Raw genomic sequence first — 27,296 nt, forward strand, 5'->3', positions numbered from 1 at the left:
AAACTAATAAAATCCTTTATTTAGTATATAGAAGAAAAGTCATTTTAAAAACTCTCATGCCTTAAAATCATCTAAGTCATTGGTACTAAGTTTAGTCAATGAAACTTTTAATGGGATTGGCCCAAATAGTTCCCTTTTTTATTTCTAGGGGTGCTTTTTTTGTAAAGTGGTTCAAAGGTAAAGAGGCAGTCAGTCTGAATTAAGCAGGTTAAAGTTTTTTTTAAAGGTTGAAAACCATTATTTATTTATGTAATTTTAAATTTATTTCCTCTTATTCTAATCTTATGAATTCCTCTACCCTTAATGTCCTCAGAACTCTTGCTTCTGATTCTCTGCAGATAAGGATGTACCAGTGACTTGCTTGGTCTTTCCTTCTTCTAAAGATCCCCAATAAAGTCCTTGATTAAATATTATAAGCTGAAATATAAATGAAAAAATATTCTCATTAAATGAGATCCCAAAGAACAGTTTTTCAAGATTCTTACGAACCAATCAATCAATCAATCCAGTCAATCAACAACTGTAAATTAAGCACTTGGGTTGGGCATTGTCATAGATCTGTCTTTCTACTTGACTTATTCCTGAAAGACTGGCCCCAGTTGGTTGCAGTGGCCTGATCCATAGGAGTCTATCTGGACTATAACAAACAGGGAAATCACTGAACTTGGTTCACTTTATAGGCCAGGTGAGGGTCTTTTTGTTTTGCCTCTGGGTAATTTTTTATCTCTTTGTTTTGCAGAGTCAGATTCAAAAAGGTAGAGGAAATAAACTACACTTCTGGGTCTGAGTTAATCATCACTGTTGATAGCAAGTATGCCTTTCCAGAAGATTCTGTTTGAACCACAGCTATTCTGAATAAGCACTTGCCATGCTACTAGATTGTGGCTTCTAAAGAGCAAGGAGTGGGAATTGAGTATCTGGGTCACATATGTTGTTGGTAATTTTGCTTTGTTACAGGTAGCTAAGAACAAGTGTGCTACTGGGAGCCTGAAGTTGGAGGCGGAGTGGAGTGAGAATAGTATCAGAACCTTGTACCTAAATGATTCCTGGAAAGCATTACCCAGAGAAAACTGGCAGCAAAGCCAAGCCATCGCACTCTTTGATCTCTAGGTAGAGGAAAGTACCTGTCCCAAGTAGAGGCCCTCTTGAGATAAAAAACCCTTGAAATACATAAGGCCCTTGCTCTGTGTGTGTGTGTGTGTGTGTGTAAAATAGCCTAAGCTCTTCTCAAACAGAATTTAGTTTACTGATTGATATGGAATTTCTAAAGCCTCCATACCAGGAACATTCCCTCTTGGAAGAAAAGGGAAGACAACTAATCCCTGATTGTAGATGCTCAGTTTCAAAACTGCCCAAATGTACCCTGCTGAGAGAGGTCCTGGACTCAGCGTTATTTAGGCTCTTTAATGAACAGAAAGTACTTCTCCCTCTTCCTTCTTGCTGCCCCTATAACATAGTTCTTTCTACTCTGTCATTGCTTCTGAACAACCCATAATAGTCCTTTTATTCTTCCTGTGATTGACATCTTGTTTTTGTTACAAAGATGATGGGCTGGCATTCCTATCTTTCCATTGATCCTCCAGGATCATGAATGACCATGCCAGAGAAGGGAACATAACTAATATCTTTGTGATTTTGTCCAAGTTCTTGAGAAACTAATAGAACTCATTTATCTTGGTGTTTGCCAGTTGAGATCAAGCCAATATCTGTACTTGTCTTTCTTTCCCAGAGGGCATGACAAGAAAGAAGGAGAAGAGTTCAAAGACTTGAAAACAAGTTTTCATTAGGATAACATTTGGGGTCAGGTAAACATCTCTTTTGAGTTTCATTGAAAAATTCCAGGAGGCTAAGGGTGAAATCTCCAAAAGACTTGTTTCAAGGAGTGTAGTTCACTTTAAAAGGTGGAAGGCCACCTTTTAAAAAAATTTAAGAAAACTAAGTATAATATTGCTCAGGGAACTCTTTAAAAAATAGAAAAGAAAAAGGATACCAAAAAAACAAAATGTATTTCCCTCATTTGGAAAGTGTGGAAGACCTGGAAAAGATTTTCTCTAATGACTAGGAAATTCTTCTTCCTTGCACATGTGCAGCTTTCCTTCCAGGAGCTGTGGAGTGGTTTCTTAAGTGTATGAACTTGAGTCATGAACGCAGCATGGACTCAGCTGGTAGACAGAGGACAGCGTAACTGTTTCTACCAAGCCAGGCACATTGCAGTGTGCCTGTAGTTTAGCCTATAGCCTAGTTTTTGTTGTTCACTTTTTTTTTTTCATGAGCAGGCACCAGGAATTGAATCCGGGTCTCCGGCAGGGCAGGAGAGAACTCTGTGGGCCACCGTGGCCCACCCTGTTGTTCAATTTTGTGCTGTTCCAGCTGCCAGTTTCAGGGTTCAAATGATACCTTTAGCTCTTGTGCAACTTTTTGAAAAATTTGAGAGAAACCGTCCTCTTTGACTATGAAGCAAATTAAACCACCAGAGAGGCTATGAGTGGAGATTGTGGAATTTCTGTCCTGGAGATCTTAAAAAAATTGAACATAAAAATTAGGTCACTTAAATGAGATGACTTGGAGGCTGACCACATAGACCTCTTACAGCATTCCAAGTTTGTAAAACAACGCGTGCTAATATTCGTCTGTCCTTAGAGTATACGGAAAATCAGCCCTTTATTATACTCCATGCTTAGAAATGGCTTTGTCTCTCATTTGCATTGTATGATATTATTACTTAAGGAGACTTAGGAGTGAGTGGGGTTGTCATTTAAGACCATGACATTCAGCCTTGTCAGAGGATGGCACTGAGAGGACACTTGGTTTATACAGACCTGACTTGACTGGACGTATGTTTTAGTTTACTAATGCTGCCAGAATACAGTATACCAGAAATGGAATGCTTTTAAAAAGGGAATGTAGTAAGTTTCGAGTTTACAATTCTAAGTCTATGAAAATGTCCAAACTGAGACATTCAGAATGATACCTTGACTCAAGAAGGCTGATGACATTTGGGGTTTCTCTCTCGGCTGGAAAGGCACATGGCAGCATCTGCTAGCTTTCTCTTGAGGCTTCTTCAAATGGCTTCCCTGAGGGCATTTTCTTTCTGCATCTCCAAAGGGCTCTGGCTGGGTGGGCTCTGTGGGCTCTAGCACCTTCTCCAAAATGGTTCCCTCTTAAAGGGCTCCAGTAAGCAACCCCACCTTGAATGGGTAGAGACGCATCTCCATGGAAACCACCTAATCAAAAGGTCCTACCCACAACTGAGTGAGTCACATCTCCACCTAAACAACTTAATCAAAAAGATCCCACCCAGCAGTATTGAATCAGGATTAAAGACCATGGCTTTTCTGGGGTATACAGCAGTTTCAAACCAGCACAGAATACTTACAGAATCCCCGAACACTGTACTTAGTTTGTCGGCACTTCCTGTAATAAACTATTAAATTACTAATGATGAATTTTACTGGCATTAAATGATCTATAAAACGCAAAGAGGTTGTTTGCTTCAATGTCATTGGAACTACTAACTTTAGAAACTTGAAAAGATTGTCTGAAGCAAGATTTTAAAATCATCTGCCTCCCGTATGAGCCTAGAATGACAAAACTTAAAAAGTCAAAGAAAAGGTTCTTTGTGGAATGTCAAACTGCAGTTAACATAGTTCTTGGTGACCTGTTGAAGTCCCACTGTCCCGAGGGCTGTCTGCTTCTTTTACAAAATTACACCCAGCTCGAACTTCTTCCACATAGCGGCAAACCGGTTTCCCTCCCTCCTGCTGACCTTAAGGAGACACAGCTCATGGGATTAGGAGCTCCTGGAAGAAGACATGTGTTTAGGGATGGGAGAAATTGAAAGTTGTTAAAGTTGCTCAGCAGACAGGAAAGCAGAAGGTAAAATTGACAGACTTTTTTTTTTTTTGCAGGCAATTCAAGAAAACTTTCTTTTCTTCCATTCTTTTTGAATAAAAATTTATTTTAGGAATTTAAAATAGGAAGTTAATGTCCTTGGTGACTTGAAATAAGTCCACACTGCATTAACTGAACATACAACTTTCCCAGGGACCTAGAAGCTGAAATATATTATCATCCCTTTATTTTTCCCCGTTTGTCTTTTTGTCGTTGTTTGCTTTTTGTTTTGTTTTCCTGGACAGGCAGAACTAAAGGAGAGAACTCTAAGCTCTAACATTGGTTTTACTGCTGTTTTCTTTCCTTGTTCCATTTTAAAAAGGAAACATTCATTAAAACAAGATCCTGTGTTTTCAGTTCTCTTTTAACTTCCCTTTTATTTGAAGTTAGCGCTGCTATTTGGTGGTGTTCGACATATTTGCTTATTTACAGTGGGATCCTTTCTTTCAAATGAAATCTTAGGTTTAATCCTAATATGTGAAACATAAACTGCAGCTGCTCTGGGGGGGTTGCCCCTTCGCCTTTCCCTGCCCGTGTTTTGTGAGACGCATGTGAGTCCCCGGGAGTCCTGAGGTTAATCCGCTGGCAGGAACGCGGGACGAGGAAGGAGTGCCTGGGCGGCAAGTCCCTGCTCTGCTGAGACGACACGCTGCTTCACTCTGGACTCCTGTGCCCGCTTGTGTGGAACGATGACTCTGTGTCTGCTTATCTCTGAGGCCGCTCCGCCCTGGAAGTCGGCAGTTCTGAGCTGCACGCAGCGAGCACTGGTGTAACGTTGGGTGGCTGAGGACGAGGCACAGCAAGAGCCGAAGGTGTGAAGGAAGAATGTTCTAGCATAAACGGTTCTCAGTTCTTGCAAATGAAAGTTCAGGAACCGAAACTATGTCTTCAGCAGAGTTGTGGGTGAGGAAAATGTTTTCTGGAGATTTCAGTGAGGTGTTTCTATAGAAGACTCGTGGAGAGAGGCATTTCCGCTGGTGGTGGCTTATTTTTTTTTTTTTTTTGCCAGTTGAATTTGCTGATGGGTGGTTAGCTCTTAATAAATAAAACAGTTTCTCTCACTAGAGGAGATCAGATCCCATCACTTCGTTTTGTTGTTAGGAAATGCATCTAAGGCATGCTTCAAGAATCTGCAGCCAGCTAAGACATTTGGTTAGAGGATGGGATGGTAAGGCCAAGGCCAGGGGTCCCTTGTGATGTGGGCCAGTTAGCTGCTGGGCCCTGTGACCACGCTGAACTTTGAACCCTGACCAGCTGTCCTTCAGATCTGTGCCATGGGTCTCGGGGAGGGGTGAGTGGCTGGCCAAGGATGTCCGCACTCAGCTTTTCCTACTGGGCCAAGCAGGGCCTCTGTCCTAGCAGGGACAGGCGTGGCTGTCCCATCTTGGCATGTGAAGGGTGCCCTGTCCACATCCTCAGCAGCTGAAAGGAAAGTCTGGAATGCGCCCTATGAATTAGTCTTATTGCCCGCTATGAGAGGGTGTTTTGGGTCCAAAAATGAAATCCCCTATTGTAAGTTAGATTATTAAAATGATGCTCCGTGGTTCTCTACATGAATGAATCTTCCTCTCCTTTGGGAACTGAGAGAAGCGTTGGCATTAGAAGAGGAAGTTGGCTTCTGTTTTAGCTCCTTAAAGTCTATTGTTCTCTGTAGTGGTTCTGGTTTCTTTCTTTAGTGAAACGCCGTTTTGTATGTAGAATGTGAAACTCTAGATTTCATCTGTAAAAACTAGGGCACACCAATCTTAAGAAAATTGCTTGGAAAAAAAATGATTCCAACACACAGTTGTTCTGTACGAAGATTTTTTTTTTCTATTAATTAAATATGGAACATCTTCCCTTATTTCTCAGCATAAATGAAGTAGTACTTGAAGTCTTAGTAGGATTTCATCTTTACCCAGGGAAGAACTAGATTTAGTTATAATTTGTTTCCTATACCAAATAGAAAAGACAAGTAGTGTGAAAAAATCTCAATACTTTTTTTATTAAAATTTGTTCATTTCTTGGTGCCTGCCCATACAAGAAAAAAAAGAAAGTATTTGTTTTTATTATACAAATTTGAACAACAGACTTAGAAAACAGATACACCTCTTACTGTGTGCACTGATACCCGACAGTCACCGCTGTCAAGATGCTCAGGAGTCAGCTGTTACATAGGTGTAAAGATTAGAATTTTAAAATTTTTTGTGGCTTTTCTTCTCCAGAATTAACCTGTGGTGAATGCTCCAGAGCAGCGGCCTCCAAACTGTTTGTTCTAACAGTAAATGTTTTCTTCAAAAAATATTTTAAGTGGAATTCTAATGTAGAAAAAAAGAGAAGTGGAGCTCCTCTGGCTGCCCTGGTTGTGGGGGAGAGGGCTCAGCTCACCTCCTCTGCCGCCCCCACCTGCCAAACTCTTGGGTCCCCCCAGGAAACCCCTCCCTGTGCAGACAGCTACGGCGGACGTTCATTCCGTCTGCTGCAGGGTTGGTGCGGGGCCTTTCCTTCTTGACTCACTCTCCTCGATGGGGCACTCACAGTGACAATCATTTCCATCATCCTTGATGGTGGGTCCTTATTTTTTAAAGTTAAGCTACACTTGGTTGCAAACTTCAAAGCTAACCACCTAAGCTAACCAGTGATTTTGCTCCATCTGGAAATGGAACCTTTACATTTGATTCATCCTTTGAGTTGAGCTCAAATGCCACTTTTCTCCCTGCCCTCAGATCTGTGCCACAAAGGTTTTCTCCTTGTGGATTCAGTTTTAGATCTGTAGCTACAGTGCTTACACCATGGTTGACATTCGTGCTCATGGGCCTGTAGGGACGAGTTTTTTTCATTTTATACCTAATCCCTGGTGTTTGTGTTCCTGCGTGTTTCCTATCCCCTGCTAGATTATAAAAAGCAACACGGCATTATTTCACAATGTAGATAATGCTGGAATATCTCCTAATCTTTGAACAGAGCTCTGAGTTACTCCCAACTACAAAAGCAAAAACACTTTTTTTGTGTAATATATGATTCTTAGATCCATTTGTGTCCACATACTGTGAAGAGACGATGGCACTGAAAGTGGCCTTTCCAGTCTTAAAAGGTGCTCAACATTTGATAAGCATTTATTGAACATCTGTGTCTAGAGTGGTTTGCCTAAGCCTGGAAAAGATACGGAGATATGAGACACTCTTTTTCATTACCTCCCCTAACATAGACCAGCCCTGTGAGGTAGGGATTACTTTTTTTTTCTTTTCACTTTTCTGTCGTTGTCTCTTCCCTCACCCACTTGGCATGCTTTTCTGGGTGTATCCTCACCCTTACTCATGGCTTTAGTCACCTCCCTAATGCTGATGGTTTCAGAGACTGTACTGCCTGCTCTGAACTCCTTCCCTAAGGTGCTGCCCATTGGAAGCCCAACCAAGTGCCTCAAACCAAAAATACCCCAGGAGAGCCAATTTTCCTCCCCATTCTCAGCACATCTGTTTTCCCCGGGTTCCCTTTCTAGGTTAAGACATCATTTTCTATCCACGTGTGTTCATTCAACTGATATTTATTGCGCATTCACCATGTCTTAGGTGCTATTCTAGATATTAGGGATCTATACAGCCTGGACCAAGACAGACTGAAGGCCTTTCCTTCATGAGCAGACAGACAAACAAGTAACTTAAGAATAGATATCTATAGCCTCATCTATATATCTCTCTCTACCTGTCTGTCTCTCCCTACCATCTCTCTTTATCTGTCTATCAGTCTATCAGTGTGTATCAGGCAGTGGTGAGAGCGATGGAGCACAGTGAAGCAGGGCAAGGGTGATGGCGGTGCTCCAGTCAGATGGGAGGGGTGCTCCAGTCAGATGGGAGGGGTGCTCCAGTCAGATGGGAGGGGTGCTCCAGTCAGATGGGAGGGGCGCTGTGCTCTCTCAGCCAGGACAGTCATGGAAGGCGGTGACGATGGAGGAGAAGCGTGAATGACATGAGAGCATAAGCCCTATGGATGTCTGTGATTTGGAGGGCCTGTTTCATCCTCTGTTAGTTCTTCCCTGTCAGACTTGAGCCGCGGTCATTTTTTTAATGTTTTTTTTTTAATTGTGGAAAATAACATATATACACAAAAGCAATAAATTTCCAACGCATTTTAACAAGTAGTTATACAACAGATTTTAAAGTCTGGGTTATAGTGCCACAGTTTTTCATTTTTTCTTCTAGCTGCTCCAAGACACTGGAGACCCAAAGAAATATCAGTATATTGATTCAGCAGTCGTATTCATTTGTTAAATCCTATCTTCTGTATTATACTTATTTTTTTTTCTTTTTTGTGAAAAATAACATACATACAAAAAAGCAATAAATTCCCAAGTACATTGCAACAACTCGTTGTAGAACAGATTTCAGAGTTTGGTATGGGTTACAATTTCACAATTTTAGGTTTTATTTCTAGCTGCTCTAAGGTATTAGAGATTAAAAGAAATATCGATATACTGATTCAGCACTCATACTCATTTGTTAAACCCACCCTTCTCTGTATAACTCCACCATCACCTTTGATCTTTCGCTCACTCTTTAGGGGTATTTGGGTTATGGCCATTCTCACTTTTTCATGTTAGAAGGGGCTGTCAGTAATATGGGATAGGGGAATGGAACTAGTTGATGTTCTGAAAAGGCTGGCCCCTCTGTATTTCAGGACTTATCTGATCCAGGAAACAATCTGGAGGTTACAGGTTTCCAGAAAGTTACCCTAGTGAAAGGAGCTTTTGTAGAATCTTATATAATGCCCTAGGTATTCCTTAGGATGGGCAGAAATGGTTTTAGTTGGTGTTTGGCAAGTTATGATAGGTAGCAATTCTAACTGAAGCTTGCATAAGAGTGACCTCCAGGATGGCCTCTTGACTCTATTTGAACTCTCTCATCTACTGATACCTTATTTGTTACACTTCTTTCCCCCCTTTTGGTCAGGATGGAATTGTTGATCCCCATGATTCCGGGGCCAGACTCAACCCTGGGAGTCATTTCCCATACCGCCAGGGAGACTTTCACCCCTGGATGTCATGTCACACATAGCAGGGAGGCAATGCTTTCACTTGCAGAGTTGGAGCCGTGGTCATTTTTGTAGTGTTGCCCCAGTCCACAGCTTATAAACGTCAGTCAGGGGTAGATGTATGTATGTGAAACAAGGAGTCAGACGAGCATCTAACTTTTACATAACGTGGTGGTCATAACACATAGGTGTGCCCAGAGGTCTGCATCTGCTCAGAAAAGGAAGGATGGGAGGAGAGCAAAGGCAAGAGTCAGTTCAGAGAAGGTTTCAAGGAAGGTGGCGGTTAAGTTTGATCTTGAGCAAAATTTCAGTGCATGGAGTTGAGAAGTAATTTAGAGGCAAAACAGCTATGGAGGCTGATGCTTTGGCTCCTCCTAAATGAGATTTGGAGACACAGCAGCGATTCAGCATCAAAGCAGGCCACAAAAGGAAGTGAGTACAACACCATGACTTGTGATGCGGAGTTTGCAACAAACTTCAGGAAAAGTAATCTGGGCACAGGTATGTTTTCTAGGAGGACAAATTCCATTCACTTGACTTTGAATTTTGCCCTTGGGAAAAGAATTTATGGGAGAAAACACCTTGGGTTTTTCTCACCCCAGCTGCCTCCCTGAGAACATTCCTTTCCCACGTCTCACCCTTTTCTGGTTATAATGACAGGCTCAGCAAGATTCAGGTACTGGAAGCCTCTGCCGTCTTGGCTAGAAGATCAGTCAGTTATGTGTTTTGAAAAATGACTGCCGCGTTGTGCTGCTGAGAAGGGGTCTGACTCTTATTCTTGAAAGTGTGAGGGAGAGGAGTCAGGTCTCAGACTCTGCCTCTGAAGGGAGGAATTGGGCAGTTGGGTGTGTTATGGGGGTGGGGGGGGTTGTCCTGCTGGGGGAGGGCTGGGAAGGCCATGATGTGGCTCTCCTGAATGAAGAAGTATGGACTCAGGAAGACCTCCTTGGTTGGGTGCCCAAGGAATTAGCACTCGGAATGATTTTATTCTGCCTGAAATTCATGTCAGCAGCTGTCCTTACTGTCAGTGGCACAGGCCTTCTGAGCCCTCCGTGGTGTAAACGAAGATCCCCTTCTTTGTCTCCTCCTCACCCAAATTCTGTTACCTGCTCACTGGTGTCATCTTTTTAGTACACAGCTTTGATTATGTAGACAGAAACTTAAGACATAAGTACTCCAGGAAGAGTTAGCAGAGTGACCCAGAGCATTGTCGCGTCAGCAATGACTCTCAAGTCTTTCACGCAGCATCAGTCCTGGGAGGGAGGACCAGGGAGCAGATGCAGGCAGAGGAGAGCTGCAGAGGGCTGAGCAGCGCTGCAGGAGAGGGAATACACTGCTTCGGAGCAGCCAGTAACGCCTTGTCTGGCTCGGTCTCCCCAGTGCGTGGCAGGAAGTAGGTTCCCAACAGATATTTTTTCACTGGAGATGTATCAAACATTGGACAGATAAATGTGTGTATGCATATGTAAGATAATGAAGAAAGGAAATATTTTAGATAGGAGAGCTCCAAAAGCAAACTATCCATTTCACCATTGGAACCAGCCTTGCTTAGCTGCAGACTCTCCCATTCTGTGACTGGTTTCTTTCCTTTGTTTTCAAGAGTCTGCAAATCCTTTCAAGAAAAAGCATTTCCCAAATAGTGAGTTGGCCTGTCTTGGTGTAGCAGCCCTGGCCCTCCAGTGAGTGTCACCTGTGTGCATGCAGGACAGCTTGCACCTGGAAATGTGCTGGCTGCATAACAGCTCAGTTTCCTAATTGCCACGATCACAAACCCTTGAAGATTTGCAGGTGTCTGGAAGCACACAGAGGTTAAACAGGTTCCTCCCTCAGCCTCAGTGGGTTTATAATTGACAGCTGGGGAGCAGGGCTTTTATTAGCTGATATGTCGGCCCTGTGTGTGTCCATGTATTAGGTTTGAGTATCTTTTTAATTAGCAGACTTTTCTTTCTTTCTTTCTAGGTTTAATCTTGGCATCTGTTTTTCAGAAATATTCATCTGTTATTACTTAAAGTTTATGCCTGGATTTGGAATGTGTACTGCTAAGATACGTCAAACAGAGAAAGGGCTTGTCAGCACACACAGGCCAGGGTCCTTGCTGTGGCCACCTGTTTCCCCAGGGCACTCACTCCCCATTTGAGCTGTGCTCACCCCTGTCCCTCGATGGCCTGTGCCTGTCAATCTTAAATGACCCATTCTTGGACAAGTAGTTGGGATATTTGATGAGGTTTACACGTTGCTGGTGCTTAGCAGTACCTGTAATAATCTTTGCCTCGTGAAATGATCACAAATTTGTTTCCAAGGTAGAAGAAGAGCCAGTTTATTAAGAGTAATTGTTATCTAGAGGAGTGTTTTTCAGAATTGCCTGTAAAGCTCTTTAATTATACACCCTTGCCCCTGTCACCCTCCTGTGCCACCCAGATTCTAGGGCTCTCCTGAAGCAGAAGGGGTTCCACGGAGGTTGGCTGAAAAAAATTCTACCCACTTGAAGATTCCTCCCTACATTGGGAAACATAATGAATACACAGACAACCCCCATCCCTTCCCTTGTGCTCCTTTCCCCGCTACTGATTTCTCTTTTTCCTCCTGTGCTTTCTTGTTCTTGAATTCCTGCCATCATCTTTACTTAGTGACTTTCTCCACTCCTGTTAGCCTGATGCTTATCTCTTCTCCATGTCCTGCCTTTTCTGTCTGTAGGAAATATTCTTAATGTTAACCATTCATTTGTTTGTTCAGTGAACATTTATGAAATGCTTACTCTGGACCATACACTGTTGAAGTATGGGGACATGGGAAGGAATAACTAGAATTCGGTTTGTTCTCAAGTTGCTCATAACTGCATATAACTAAAAGTTGTTACATTTACGTAACTGTGATGTGAATGAACATGGTCCTGGCTGTATGTGAATAACAATAGCAGTGTTTTTGCTAACACAAGACAGCACAGTTGGATTTGGCTTGTTCCTGGCCCGTTATTCTGTTGTACCCAGGTGTTTAAAAACGTAGCCTTCCGATAACTTCATGTTGATGTGGTCATATTTGAATCAAGTGCTTTCTCCTTCCTTAAAAGTAAGAGGACGTTTTCATGATTAACAGCATTTGGCCTCTAGTCTGTAAGGCCTTTGGAAACTTGAACTTCAGTCCTTCACTGCTGGAGCTGAGTGCAGGGCATTCTAGAGTCTCAGGTTCCCAGCATTTCACATGAGTTAACAGTTCTGCCTTTGGCAGCCTGCCACTCCCTCTACTTGGTAGACAGGTTTGTGAAATTTGACACTCGCATGTCTATCCTTGAAGATATTGCAAAATTCGACAGTCCTTCAAGGGCTGCTCCATTCCTGTTAAACTCTTGTGGTCAGATCCAAGTGTGAGATTATCTGGGAACCATTGTCAGAATAGAGGCAATTCTTTTCATTGACTTCTTTTTTTAACTACCAGCCTAATCTTTAAATGACAAATTATGCTTTGGATGAAGAAAGAAGGAACTGCTCTTTGTGTTTGTTTTACTGCTACCGATGCCCCTTAGAATGTGAAAAACTTTCCCAAGCATTTGTTTTATCAACAGAACACAGAAAAGTAGTAGGAATGGGACAGTTATTCCTTTAGCCTGACTCATGTAAACAGAGCCATAGTTAGAATGTCTACCAGAAATATAAGATCCCTTGTTCATGTGATAAGAAGGGTTGTTCATGAGAGTAGTGGAGTTCTTACCGTATTTGCTTTGAGCTAATCTCCTGTGGAATTCCCCTCCATGCTTCAAGTCTTGGGGGCCCATCCTAGATGAGTAAGTAGAATGGTTGAAAAGCACTGTGTTTTGGTGGTTGCAGTATTGCCTAGCCGGAAATATACTGAACATTTGAGTGAGAAATCCTAGGTCTGAGCCCAGATTCTGGCATTTACCAACTGTGTGACTCAGCTTATGTTGCTCAAATTCCCAGTCTGTAAAATAGTAATATGTGATGTCCCCATCCTCACTGCAGCCTGCTTCTCCTTATAGCGTGGATCAAAGGAGATGAACTTGGAAGTGTGGAGTGATTTATATAGTGCTCTGCCACAGGAACTCCATTCTCATCGAGGGTGGGTATAGTGAGTGATGTCAGGCAGGGCTCCTGGAAGAGTCACGGGAGGACTCTCCCTGGGAGAGGACAGTTGTCAGGACTCTCCCCTGTGTGACCTCTGTGAGCAGCTTCCTCTTAACCCACCCCAGCTTCCACCTGGACCACTGAAGAGGCAGCTCTGCTATTGCAAAGTTCTCTCTTCAGTTGACTGAAATTTAGCCTTGTAACTTCCCAGGTAATTTCCGCTCCCTGCTTCTAGTTTTGAAACAATTCAAATCAGTGCATTTCAAGCCTTAGAAATGTGTATTTCTAAGAAGCGGGTCTCGCAACTCCGCTTCCTGTTTTTGGCAATCCAATTCAATAAATAACACAGTGCCTATCGCATGGGCGCTGGGCTAGGGCTGAAGGCAGCTATTGTTTCTGCTCCTGCTCTCCGGAAGTGCAGTATGAGGGCATACTACTCAAAGGGGGTGACGGGGAGTAAAACTTTTTAACTCCTTAATGTGCAAAACCACAGTAGTTTAATTTTACTTAGAATGTTTGCCAGAATAAACAATACCTGTGTTTACTAGGCTAATAAATAATTCAGAAGTCAAACCAAACATTTTAATATACAAAAATGAAAACCACAGGGCGATAAATAATAAAAACAAATATTTCTAAATTTCTTAATTTTAAGACCCTGTGTTTTTAACAGCCAGTAGGTAAAAAAAAAAAATTGCACATAAGGAAATGGAAAAATGGTGATATAGTAGCATGACGATACTTCTATGTGTGCCATACTTATACTTGATGTTTTGCAACTACCATACCCATTGAAAGGATCCTGAAGCATCTGTCTTCTTAGTGATCAAGGGTAAGACACACGCTCTACATTGTCATATTGATTAACAGAATTGGAAACAAAAGCAAACAAATAAAAAAGCACATAAGCCTTGGAGTTAGACGTCTTGGATTCTTTTCCTGACCTTCTCACTAAGAAGCAGAGTGACTTTGGGGAAGTCAGTGTTTACTTCTCAGGATTTCCATTCCCTCACATTTAAAATGGAGCTCAAGTTTTTCTTCCCTGTCTTCATTGTATAGTTTGGATTAAATATGATACTGAATGGGGATTCAAATGTTGACTGCATCTCTGACTTTCAAGCCATGTAACTTTCAGAAAGTTCTTTAAACCTCCCTGTGTCTGTTTCTTCATTTTGGAAATGGGGATGATGGCTGTACCTACTGTGGGTTTTTAGTGAGAAGTAAGTAACCGAATTATTTCCTGTGGAGAACTTAGAACAGTACCTCAAGTTAATGCCCCATACATTCATTATCATGCATACTTTTGAGGGCTCCATGATTTAACCTGTGTTTAGTATGCTATACCTTAAAAAATAAAAATAACGGTGATACCCTATTTACCAGCTACATCCAGTAACAGAACTGGCATGTTTTATCGTTGAGATCACTTTGGATGTTTCATAAGATGTGACTTCCCTGTCAGAAAAACTTAATCATTACATTGTGATTTCATTCCTAAATGCTTTCCCCGCCCCCAGAACTTTAGGTCAGATTTATTTATTGTCGGAAGTGCTTTTTCCTCACACTGGGAGTTTGGAAAGCTTTAGGTGGGAATCAGGATACAATTCTGCCTTCTCTATTAGAGTTGGGGTCTTGAGATTGTTCAGTGCTTTGCTTGTGTTGTATGTTAAAGAAAAAAAGATTTAAAAAAATATTACCTTTGATTTTGAACTGTGCTAAGATTCAGGTATTTTTATGGCTCATTTAGCTTTTAGGAGTAATGGCATGTGAATCAAGAATTTTGTTTATAATAGACCCATTCATAATAATCCTAGTGGCTTATTTCACAGAGGTCTTTTCCAGATAAAAATACTGACCATGATTTCCCGTAAAGGGCTAAAGTAAAACTGTGGGAAGTACTTGGAATTTAGCTAGTAATGAACTTACATACAAAGAATTAAAAAAATAATAATAAAACTTCCCTAAGCTATTATAACAAAGGATCTTATGAGTTTAGAATTCTTTCCTGTATTTATTTTTTATAAAGTGAAACCTAAAGACTGTTGTCCAGTAGCTTCAAGTTAGAGTAAAACAATTACTTTAGATAGAGGAGCCTCTGAGCTGTGTACTGGCCTTTCAACCTCAGGACGATTTGTATGAACAGTGATGCTGCTGATTTTAAACTAGTTTATCTGAATATAAGTGTGGAAGCTTGTAGCATCTGTGTCATTGTGTTAGAATGTCAATGGCTATTAATTTAAAATTTTAATTTAATTTTTTTCTGGATTATTTGAACCTTTTGTGGTTGTTCATAAAGTGCCCTCAAGGACAAAAATTTTACAGTTAGTCCCTTTGTCAGGGGAAATAAATGAAAGGTGTAATTAGGTGTATGTTTAGTGGGTTGCACATTGACCACTGCCCATTTTAATTTCTCATTCATCAGTGCATTAGTAGTACATCAGTACTCCAGGGAAAGAGTGGTTACGTTGTAAAAGCAAGTTGATGTTTCGAATATGTGATGTTTCAAATATGTGAAATATATGTGATGTTTCACATATTTGAAACATCACATATATTAATTAGGCAAAAAAAAAATTGCATGCTAAGTGTTCTTTTTATGTTAAAAAAAAATCTTACGTTTTGTTCAGTTTGTTTCTCCAGGTGGCATTTTTCTGAAGCTGTTCATTGAGACTGCCCAGAACTCCTGTGGCGTAAATAGGTAAGTAAATGAAATCAGATGCCTTTTATTGTGGGGATTCTTTGAAAATATGTTCCAGGTGGGTAGCAACTCATTTCTTGAAAGAGGTGCAGTGTTTCAAACTTTGAACCCTGTGTGGGAAACACTAGTTTTTTTAGGCTAGAAACACTATGAAGATAGAACCTCGTGAAGTTTCATAAATGGTGATGAATTTAATGCTGTAATTTCCATGCTTCAGTTCTGGCATGCCCTGCTCTGCCACCATTCAGAAACACGTTTCTGAGCCCTTTATAATGGAGATAGTCAACTTTAAGTTCTTCTTTTCTTCTGAGCTTCTCTATGGGCCCATTCACTGTTTGTTAGCAATTCTCTCAGAAAGGGGATGTAGTGAGGATATTCAGATCACCCAGTTTTACTAGTGGTGATGGCTCAGGTAGAGGAATTACCTGAATAAAAGTTGAAAAACAAGTTGGCTAGTAGGTCATTTGTGGCTAATTCTACATTTCATTTTATAAAGTTCACTTTGGGAAAATATTAGTAACAGTATTAGGAGTCGACCAATCTACAGCATGCATTCAAGTAGATCAAGGCAGTGGAAGGTTAAAGAATTGTCCCCAAAGACTTCGATCCAGCACGTTTTTCAAGAGAGAAAGCCTTTTCAGCCAAACCTGTTTTCATTTTGAGCTCGGGTTCTCTAGGGGCTTGTTACAGGCTTGACGCTGAAGCTCAGACCAGGGGAGCCGAGTACCTGGTATGGATTTGGGATCTGCTGGCCTCCTACTCAGGCACAGAGCGTCTTTACAGGCACCTTCTCATTGGTAGAAAGGTGATTCTTCTTAGCTTGCAGATTCTGGTGAAGGGAAAATTTCTGTTCTATTATAAATCAAACTCTTGATGCCTCAATTGTTATTAAATTGTTCTAACAACCACTACTGTTTGGGTTAGATTAGGAATTTTGGTTCTTACTTAAGGACCTTAACTAAACACTTGTGAGTTATGAAATCATTTAAGCCAAGTTCATTCTCAGGGGAAAGCCAGGGCTGACACGTGGGTGTCTGAGCAGGCTAATAATTGCCGCCTTTCCAAATGGATACTCTTTAACTATTTGTTCAATATTTACTTAGTGGGGGGTGGGTAAAACTGATTTCCTGGTAATAAAGATTATTAATTTAAAAATAAATACCTTTTCCTGTGTGTTGAAAATGAGGGATTTATTGCATGTGATTTTTGGATGTTTATGTAACTGTTTAAAATTGGGTAATAGCAACACTCTGCAATGCATTGTTCAGTTCCAAAATGTTAGATGCCTGTCAGCCAGGTGGCATTGGGTTGGGTCATGGGGCCTGATTTTGCTCATGCAGTTCTATGAATGGAAATATTCTTAACAGAGACAGGTCTGTGCTGGTGAGGTGTCTATTCATTTCCATGCAGAGGCACTGCTTACCTGAATGGAAATTGGAGTGATTGGCATGCCCCCTGTTATGTGAGGAGTCACATGTGGACACCTGAGCTAAGTGGCACCTTATTTTCCATGTATTCCAGTGATGGGCTCATCCCCTGTGGGTTGGCACCCTGCATTGCTGCTAAGCTGGCCTGCTTCACCTCCTCTGGGGAACAGTCGGTTCTTCCCTCCCAGTGTTTTCAGGAGCCACGTTGTGTTCTCTCTTGAAGTCTCCCTCTGAAGATTAACCCTATAAAACTAGCCCCTTTGTGTCTTTTTTTTAAGTTGTGAATTCATCCCATAAAATTCAGTAAAACTTTCCCACATTACACAGATAAGAGAACAGCCGTTCTGATGTAGTGGTGTCTGAGTGTGGAGAGTTTTTAAATTCCAAAAAACACATTAACAAACGCAAACATTCCTATTTTGATCATTCCATTTTACATATATAATCAGTAATTCACAATATCATCACATAGTTACATATTCATCATCATGATCATTTCTTGGAACATTTACATCTATTCAGAAAAAGAAATAAAATGAAAACAGAAAAAAAAATTTATACATACCATACCCCTTACCCCTCCCTTTCATTAATCACTAGCATTTCAAACTAAATTTATTTTAACATTTGTTCCCCCTGTTACTTATTTTTATTCCATATGTTCTACTTGTCTGTTGACAAGGTAGATAAAAGGAGCATCAGACACAAGGTTTTCACAATCACACAGTCACATTGTGAAAACTCTATCATTATTCAATCATTGTCAAGAAACATGGCTACTGGAACATAGCTTTACATTTTCAGGTAGTTCCCTCCAACCTCTCCATTACATCTTGGATAACAAGGTGATATCTACTTAATGCGTAAGAATTACCTCCAGGATAACCTCTCCCCTCTGTTTGGAATCTCTCAGCCATTGACACTTTGTCTCATTTCACTCTTCCCCCTTTTGGCCAAGAAGGTTTTCTCAATCCCTTGATGCTGAGTCTCAGCTCATTCTAGGATTTCTGTCTCACGTTGCCATGAAGTTTGAATGTGGAGAGTTTTGATCCTACTTTCTGTTATGCACAATCACTCTTTTCAGCTCTGTGGAGGGTCTCTTCAGCAAGGGAGGCCAGTGCAGGCTGAGGCTGAGGTCCTTTACCTTTGCTGCACCGATTCCTGGGACGCCAGCTGTGTCATGAGGTGCCTTTGTGACCCAGGGTGCATTTCTTTACCTCGTGGAACAACCATTTTCTTCGTTTGTGGACAAATCTACCTTGCAGGGTGTTTTGGAAGATGAGAGGAGGTGAAGATGAAATTCTGTGTGATGCTTAGAGCAGTGAGTATCCCCTGCCCGGCTCCCTGCCATGGGGTGACTTACGAAGAACACCAGACAGAATCTGAAGAAGTGCTCTGCGGACTCTCATTGTCTGTCTTTGGACAAATCTCTTACCTCTTGTGCCTCATCAGTAAAGTGCCAAGCTAATACCTGCTGTGTTGCTGCCCTGCCCACTCTGTGAGAGTTGTGAGGAGACTTTGAAAACTGAATGAAAAAATATCTAGTCAGACTCTCTGGGCTTGAATCTCAGCTCTGTGCCTTATAATTGTGTGCATGACCCTCAACAAATTAACACCTTCGCTGGCCCTCACCTGTCTGAGGTGAGACACGCGGTTCCTGCGTGATTACGTGGCGCACTGTATGGGCGGTGGGGAGCATAGAGGCAGCACCTCGCAGATCTCAGTAAATATGCTGGTACGTCTGCAAGGACACAAAAAAGGGAGGCAGGTAATCTGGCTTGAAAAAATACTTGGACCAGGGAAATCAACATTTTCCTGAATGCCCTGCCAGTTGTAGCTCCTTCATTGGAAGGGCACAGCAGTGAGAGTTTGTCTTCCTGGGCTTTCTGCGGAAGTTAGCAGAGGGGCAGGGCTTCCCCCACCTGGGGAGATCTTTGGAACGGACAGGAGTAGCAGAGCTGTGCTGTAGGCCGTGTCGCTGGGCCACTGGCCACTGGCCACATGAAGCCCCTGAGCAAGGGAGACCTGGCTAGTGCGACCGAGCCAAGAGTGCTTTAATTTTTATTTACTTAGACTTAATATTTTAATTTAAAAACTCATAAGTTGATTCCGTTTTTGGAGAACATTTAAGTGTGTTTGTAACAACTTGGGTATGTGAATCTGTATTTTAAACTGTAAATTTTGTAAAGTCTACAGATCAAGAATTTTTGGTGAAAATTTAGTGCCTGAATCAAGATGTGCTATAAGTGCAAAATACACACCAGATTTTGAAGACTTAATCTGAGAAAGAAGAATGTAAAATATTTCATTCTTAATTTTTTTATTATATTTTGAAATGATAATATTTGGGATATATTGGGTTACATTGAGCATATTGAAATTAATCTTTTTGCCTTTTTAGTGTTGCTATGCGGAAGGTTTAAATAACAAACATGGCTTGCCTAATATTTTCATTTTACAGTGCTGATCTAGAAGATCCTTGAAAAAAATGGGTAATTTCTAATTTATAAAGCAAAATACTGTTTTTTTTCCTTATGGTTTGTTGAAGAATAGATTATGAAAGTGTTGTTCCCTTTGTTTACAGTTTTTGTTTGCATTTCACCAGTTAACAAATTTGGAGAAATTTGTTCTTTCCAAAACCAGTAAAATTGGGAAGAAAAAAAAAAAAGACAGGAGAAGAATCACCTGAGCCCTAGCACAAGCCGGAGGCCCCGGCCTGGCCCCCCTTGCTGGGCCTTCCCTCTGGCTTTCTCAGGAGGCAGACCCAGGGCTGCCAGCTGTCAGCCCCACAGCTAGCAGGCGCCACATGAAGCCGCACTGTAGTTTTCAGCTAAATATCAAGTGTTTCCTTGATGATTGGTGACTTTGAGATATGAGACAGGTACTGTGTGCCCAGGTCCACATGTTGTAAGGCCCCAGGAGATCGATTTAGGAACTAACTGATCATCTAGGAGAAAATGACTTAATTGCCATAGTGAGTGAGTGTTCTCTTCTAGCCATGAAACCAGAGATATAGAGGTATATTCCAAGGGAAAAGTTGCCGGCTAGATTCTTACATTGTCGTTAATGTACATATGAAATAAGAGAAGATAAATTACTTCATGTTATCAGTGTATTTGTTTCACTGCATGGCACTGACATGCTTTCTAAGAGGCGGTGAGGAGAGCATTTGATTGAGAATCAGCCTGGTTAGGGTTTGAGTCCTGGCGTTGTCACTTAGAAGGTGATGTGGAGAGGTTCCCTCATCTCTCTGGTCCCTTCCTGTGTAGTTGCTGTCAATAAACACCAGCCCCCTTCCTTGTTTAGATTCTTCCCCTGTAACTGCTTGATCTGTGACACCTCTATGGTTTCACGTGACAAACGTCGTGAATACTTTGCCATCCCCATACTTCTCAAGAGTGAGTAAGTGAGTGGGAAAGTCTGGTTTCTGGTCTTGGAATTAAGCAGGATTGAAGTTTCTGTATTGAATAGAAACTTTTATCAAATGTCATGAAGAATCTTTAGCTAAGGCAAAGTGGCTTTTCATCACACGGCGTTTAAGTGTTATGACATGGAGGTTCTTAAATCCCAGTATTAGAGTACAGAATTAATTTACACTGTCACCTTTAAGCAGTTAATAGGAGCGGGGAGGCACTTTTCCCCTTTACTGAGGGAAAAGGGTACCAAATATATGGTCTTTGGATAGGAAAATGATCAAATAAAGTCAAAATAGATTGGTTTTCAAGACTTAATAAAGAAAGCAAATCGAAGTAATTAAGTATGTTAAAAACTTAGTGACTGCAATTTTTTTCATTTTTCCACTTTTTTTTCTGGTAAAGAAGTCCAGCTGGACCCATGCTTGTCCCAGAAAAGTTGCTTCTCTTGATTGACTGGAAACTCAGGAGGGCAGAGTTTGCGGGTTTTGTTATGGTCTTGGTGTCTGGTGCAGTGTGCAGTGCGTTGAATACTGGTTGAATGGATGGGGGTTAAATGACGATGAGACCATACATCTGGGTTTCACAGTGTTCTCTGAAGAACAGTGTGATACATTATAGTTGCCCGGGAGACTATATGTGCTCAGTAAATGTTTGGTGAATGGAGGAATGAATGCAGTCTTAAATATTACTTCCAATTGGTAAAGGAGTTTTGGGTATGATCCACTTATAATTTAAGAAGCCACAAAGATTCTTTTAAGCAGGGGGTGGTGGTGAGTATTAGGAAGGTAGCACTGGTGGCAGGTTGCCCGGAGGACAGGTGGGAAAGTGTCACTGGGAAGAAAGGATGAGGGCTGAAGGAAAGGGTTGCGAGAGCCGGGCAGGCAGGGAGCCAGTGTCTGGGGGATAGAAAGCCTTGGGGTTAACTTTGGTCAGGAACAGAGGCAGCGCTGGCACAGGAAGGGCGGCTTGTCATCGGTAAGCTCCAAGAACAAGGAATAAATGCTTCGAGAATTCTAATGTCGGGACCTCAGTGTTCTGAGAAGTAGGAAGAAAAGTCATCTGCTTTGGGAGAGGAGGCGAAGCTGGGGGCTTAAGAAGAATGGGTGTTTCCCTAAGTGCAAAGGACCTTTTCTCAGTGCTGATTTGGCCGGAGTTGTCCTTCTGACTGTGAATTTGGTCCTCTCCCCAGTGCTCTGAGGTGTTCTGGACCTCACGTCAATAAAGGTATGGTTTTATTGTGGTGGTATACTGAAGTCTATGAAAGAGGCTCTGTGTAAGTCGTCCAGTAGTTAGTTCTGGTTCCAGTTGGTAATTCCTGTTACCATTCCTTTTACAGGAAGAAATGGCCAGGAATTTTATATAGAAAGCATTTTTTTTAAACTTTGATGATCCAGTTTTTAAATTGCTCTTTCAAAGAAAGATTACTGAATTTAAGTGAGTGAACATATACTGAGAAGATGCAGAGGTGTACCCCGCAACCTCACTATAAAATATATGTATGCTTTTATTTGAAGTTGTTAATATATAGGTGAGTGGTAGCTGTGTATGTTTTAATTTAGTATTCTTCTTTTTCAATCCCATGTGAAACTAAAGAAATCCTGATTTACTACTAGAGAAAGTCGTAGCACATCTCTGAAGTTGAGACCTGTCCCCAGTCAAGACCCTCTCTACTCTTTGAAACTTCATCATGACCTCCTAACTGAAACTAACTTCCTCTGCATTAAAATGTTGATTTAATCAACTCCCCCTTTGGATTAATTCAATCACCAAAATAAAGCCATTGTAAACTTCTTCCTAGGGGCAGTTCGGGTCTTATGCTCTCATGCTGGGTTGGGTGAAGGGTCAGAAAGGGAAAAGTCCAGTAGTCCTTCCAGACACTCCTGCTGTCAGCCTCTCCTCTGAGCTACGAGTGAGACCCTGAGCGTTTGCTAAAGGCCTGCAGTGCCAAGCAACCTATAAAGACGCGGTTGCTTTCCAGTCTCCACATCTTATGGTGCCATCCCAAAGCAGTCTCTGAAAAAATTCTTAAAGCTAGTTGGCAAGCTCGGAGGGGCTTGGAAATGTACATGATTCTAATCAAAATTATTCTGTACAAGTTGTTTAGGGAAATGGACACATTTCCACCTCACAGCTAAGTCATCAGGTAACAAAGACAAATACGACTGAAAATCTGCTTTAGAAATCCAGTGTGACTCGTCTGAAAGAGCTGGTTTACCTTTTGTTGCTTCACTGCTACGTTTCTCTCTGCTCATTTCATTTTCAAACTACATCCACGATTCAGTTAAAATTCAGTCCGTTTTTCTCCTAACATTCATAGAATGGCAGTGGATTGGGAAGGCACAGTCAGCTTAGGGTGTGGTCAAGTCCTTTCATGGATTCGCCGTCATTCTTCAAGGTCAGGGTAGCCAGTTCTCTGGTCATTTAGGCCCCACCTCATTACGTGTGTGCCTTCCCATCCGGAAACTAGAAGGCATGTCGGTAAGAGGCTGGTCACGGAGAAATTTACTTGGGTAAACTAAAAGGAGTATTGTTTTTTCAGCTGCTGTGGTATTCTCTGTTTTACGCTGGCATATTTATTTCATTCGTACATTTCAAAGTGAAGATAGTTTTTCACTTGCCCAAGGGTCACACCTCAGTTTTCTCCCAACACTAATAAACTCTTAAAGCCGAGCAATAGACCCTTATAGACTTACTGTTTTGGCTAGATGAGAATTGTCACAAGGTGTTTATATGCCCCCCCCCGTTATCAAAATAATCCAAATTCATAAGAAAAAGATAATCAGTTCTCTTAGTTGTCACCACTGTTAATCTAGTGGCCAGCTTCCCAAGAAAGCACAACTTCTCTTTTGTGCAGTTTTTTCTTTACATAGTTGAGCTCTTACTCTGTTTACAACTTTATATTCAGTTACTATTTATTTAATATTATATTATAAACCCTTGTCCAAGTCATTAAAACTTCCTTGTCAATAAAAGCATTTTAATGGTTGACTATTCTGTCTTAGGGTATGTGAGCTTTGATCTATTTTTTTGCATTTGAGTTTTCTGATTTTTCTCTTTATACTGTTAAATATTAACATGACCTTGTCCCATTTCCCTAGAAAGTTTTATTAGGATGCATAACTTCACACATACTGGCTGCTCAGTAATTGTGGATTGCATATACTGACCTGCATTTGAGAGGGAATTGCATGTGGGAGTGTCAGAGCACACCTGGATCTCATGTGGTTGCCGGGTCGTGACTTCCAGCATCTGGAAAATCAGCCCAGTGAGCTCCCCTACCCACCTCCCAAACCTGTGGCCACCCCAGTCCTCACGCATCCTGACCTGGCACTGCTAATTCCCTGTCCAGTCATAGGAAGTGTAATTCCTATTGACAGAATGGTAATAACAAACAGATACAGCATGTTGGCTCATAATAGAGTGTCTGTTGACCCCATGAAGTGATTCTTCTCTTTCTCTTCTCATAACTGTTTCTTCTCAGGCTGCTTGACTGTCTGTTCTTCTCTTGCCTGCTCCTTAATTGTTATTTTCAGGTACTCCCTGGCCCCGCTGTCTGCTTCACCTCCCTACTTTCTCTGAATGACCTAGTCATTCCATGGCTTCAGCTGTCTGTGAGTGATAGCCTGACCACTCCAGGCCAAGTCCCTCCTCCTCGCTGCGGACCCATGCTGCCAGTGCCTGCTGGGGGTCTTCCCCCACTGCCACTGGCACTTCTAATACCACATGCCCCGAAGTGAACCTACACCCCTATCCCTGAAACCTGGGGCCTGGATTCCCTTTTCCAGTAAAAAAGACCTCCACCTCTGTGCTGGTTTGAAAGAAATGATTTCATGGTACCCTAGAAGAACCATGTTTTAATCCTAATCCCATTTTGCAAAGACAGCCGTTTCTTAATTCTTATTCAGGACTGTATGTTCAAAATTTAATTAGATCATCTCCCTGGAGATGTGATTTAATCGAGAGTGGTTGTTAAATTGAATTAGGTAGAAACATGTCTCCACCCATTCCAGGTGGGTCTTGATTAGTTTACTGGAATCCTATAAAAGAGGAAACATTTTGGAGAAAGTGAGAGATTCTGAGAGAGCAGAGAATGACATAGCCATGTGAGAAGTAGAGAGTCCACAAGCCAGCGACCTTTGGAAATGATGAAGGAAAATGCCTTCCAGAGAGCTTCATGAAACAGGAAGGCAGGAGAGAAAGCTAGCAGATGATGTCATGTTTGCCACATGCTTTTCCAGATGAGAAAGGAACCCTGAACTTCATCGCCTTCTTGAACCAAAGTATCTTTCCCTGGATGCCTTTGATTGGACATTTCTATAGACTTGTCTTAAATGGGACATTTTCTTGGCCTTAGAACTGTAAACTTGCAAATCATCAAATTTCCTCTATTAAAAGCCATTCCTTTTCTGGTATATTGCATTCCAGCAGCTAGCAAACTAGAACAGCAACCTCTGTCCACCAGCTGCCCAAGCCAGACCCCAAGGCAACATCCTGCAATCCCTCTCCTCCTTCACGGCCTCCATGCCTTTGGTTATGTGAAGTGCTATCAGTTACCTCCTCAACATCCCCCATTCTTTCATCTCTAAGACAACTGCCTTAATCTTAAATGAGAGCCCCTGAGCAATGCTTTGTTTAGTTAAAGGGTTTTTTATTTGAGGGCTTGAGATTTTTTTCTTCTGTTCTTAATTATTAACATATTGCACTATGTATTATTTTTATAATATTGGAATTATACTTTATGAGCTAGTTTTTCAACTTTACCTCCCAGGGAATTCAGACAAGAAATGAAAATATTTTCATAAGATTCTTTAAGGGAGTGATAGCAATATTTTTGAGAATGAAAATATGGTGAGTTGTCTCCTAAGGATAGGAGGACTTTATTATAATAGCAAAATATTCTTTCTTGGCATAAGTTTTTTCAGAGCTTATTGGACGTATGGTACTGGGAAGAAAGGAAAGGAAATTTAATACCATGGAAGTTGGAAACAACCATTGAAATCCAGTCAGGTTTTAGAACACATGTAACACACTTATTCCTAGAAATTTAAGACAGCTCAGGTCACTTCCTGAGGTTGCCAGGCTCATTATGAATATGACATAGAAATGTTCTTCAGCACGAATATGCATGGCAGTGCTTTATTTACTATGAAAATTTACTACACTTGAATATGAGGTATCCCCATGGGTCTTTTTTGCTTGCCTGTACAAGTTGCTTTAGTGTTGTTATTTTTCTTAGGTGGTTCCCCAAGAGCAGATCCTGCAGCAGGGATTCAAGAGCAACTCAGTCATCTGGGAGTTCATCCTAGGAAGTGTTGTTAAGGGAACAAGGGAGGGAAGAAAGCCGGTAAAGGATGCGTTCTAGGTTTGCTAGCTGCCAGAATGCAATATACCCGAAACGGAACGGCTTTTAAAAGAGGGGATTTATTCAGTTGCAAGTTTACAGTTCTAAGACTTTGAAAATGTCTAAATTAAGGCAAGGCTATAGAAATGTCCAATCTAAAGCATCCAGGTAAAGATAACTTGGTTCAAGAAGGCCGATGAAGTTCAGGGTTTCCCTCTCAACTACAAAGACACACGGTGCACATGGTGACAGACTTATTTCATGAAGCTCCCCCAGGGCATTTCTTTCGTCATCTCCAAAGGTCTCTGGCTGCTTGGGCTCTCATGGTTCTCCTAGCTCTCTCCAAAATGTTTCCTTTTTTAAAGGTTTCCAGTAAGCTAATCAAGACTCACCTGGAATGGGTGGAGTCACATCTCCCTCTAATCAAAGGTTAATACCCACAATTGAGTGTGTCACATCTCCATGGAGATAATCCAATCCAATTCCCAACCTACAGAACAGAGCAGGGATTCAAGGAAATTGCTGCCTCCACAAAATGGATTAGGATTAAAACATGGCTTTTCTAGGGCACATAATCCTTTCAAACCAGCGCAGGATGGTATTGAGAAAGTTACTGCCCTGGGTATCTAGTGGCTTAATCCCTGGAATTCTGGGAAATAATCCTTCAGAAGTATCCCATCTGTGGGACCAGCAAGCTGGGATGTCTCCCTTTGGTCATTGACTCAGAAGAGCTCTTAAGGCCACAACTTAAGGCTTGCCCCTTGGTTGGGCCAAAACAGAGCCCTCATGTCCCGGTGTTAGCAAGTGTGGAAATAGGGAGGTAGGCAGTGTGGTGGGACCTCAAGAGTGTTCACAGCCTGCACTGTTTTAACAGTTATAGACAAGTTTACCTGGGGGAGTACCTCTGGCGGTCAGAAACAAAGCACATGCAGAGAATGCTAGTGAAATAAACTTAGATTATATCAGTGCCTGAATTTAAAAGATATTTACAATTTAATACCACTGATCTGGAAATGGGAAATGGAAGATACGGGGAGAATCTCTCTGAGAGATATCTAGACGTTGTTCCCGGAATGACACATCTTGGCTCTGTAACAAATCCTGACGAGCCATAAAAAAACAAATGGAATGACTGGAGTGTCAGGGCTCCTTATAGGGCTGAGGTTTCCTCATTACTAATCAGCCTATAGAGTTAAAACTAGATCCACAAGGAAATTAAGATATTTTTTCCATGCACTCAGATGTGGAAGAAAACAAGTATGACGGAAATCTGTGGCCAGCCAAGTCTGAACAGAACTACCTTCATTACTTTGGGAAATTCCTGGGAAAAAAAAGAAGGTAGAATCCAGGGCTTTAGTGGGCCTTAAAAAAAAACACACACACACAAAACCCTCGGTGTTTTGTTTTTTATTTTTTCCTATTCCTTTCTGTTTTTCTAGT

The 27,296-nt window shown here is 41.5% G+C and overlaps 1 protein-coding gene across 6 annotated transcripts in view; it reads left to right on the forward strand.

Moving 5' to 3' along the window:
- LHFPL2 (LHFPL tetraspan subfamily member 2) overlaps nt 1-27,296 on the forward strand; it is a 184,270-nt gene that overhangs the window by 73,709 nt on the left and 83,265 nt on the right. For 4 of the 6 annotated variants that reach the window (XR_013167146.1, XM_077139347.1, XM_077139348.1 and 1 more), the window contains one exon: nt 15,602-15,672. The gene's annotated coding sequence lies outside the window, so the exon portion shown is untranslated. Of the gene's footprint in view, nt 1-1,213; nt 1,806-9,791; nt 10,292-15,601; nt 15,673-27,296 lie in introns of those variants that run through there. The other 2 variants (XM_077139350.1, XM_077139349.1) reach the window with 2 other exon arrangements.

The sequence above is a fragment of the Tamandua tetradactyla genome, chromosome 21 (assembly GCF_023851605.1).
Source record: "Tamandua tetradactyla isolate mTamTet1 chromosome 21, mTamTet1.pri, whole genome shotgun sequence".
Lineage (NCBI taxonomy): Eukaryota > Metazoa > Chordata > Mammalia > Pilosa > Myrmecophagidae > Tamandua > Tamandua tetradactyla.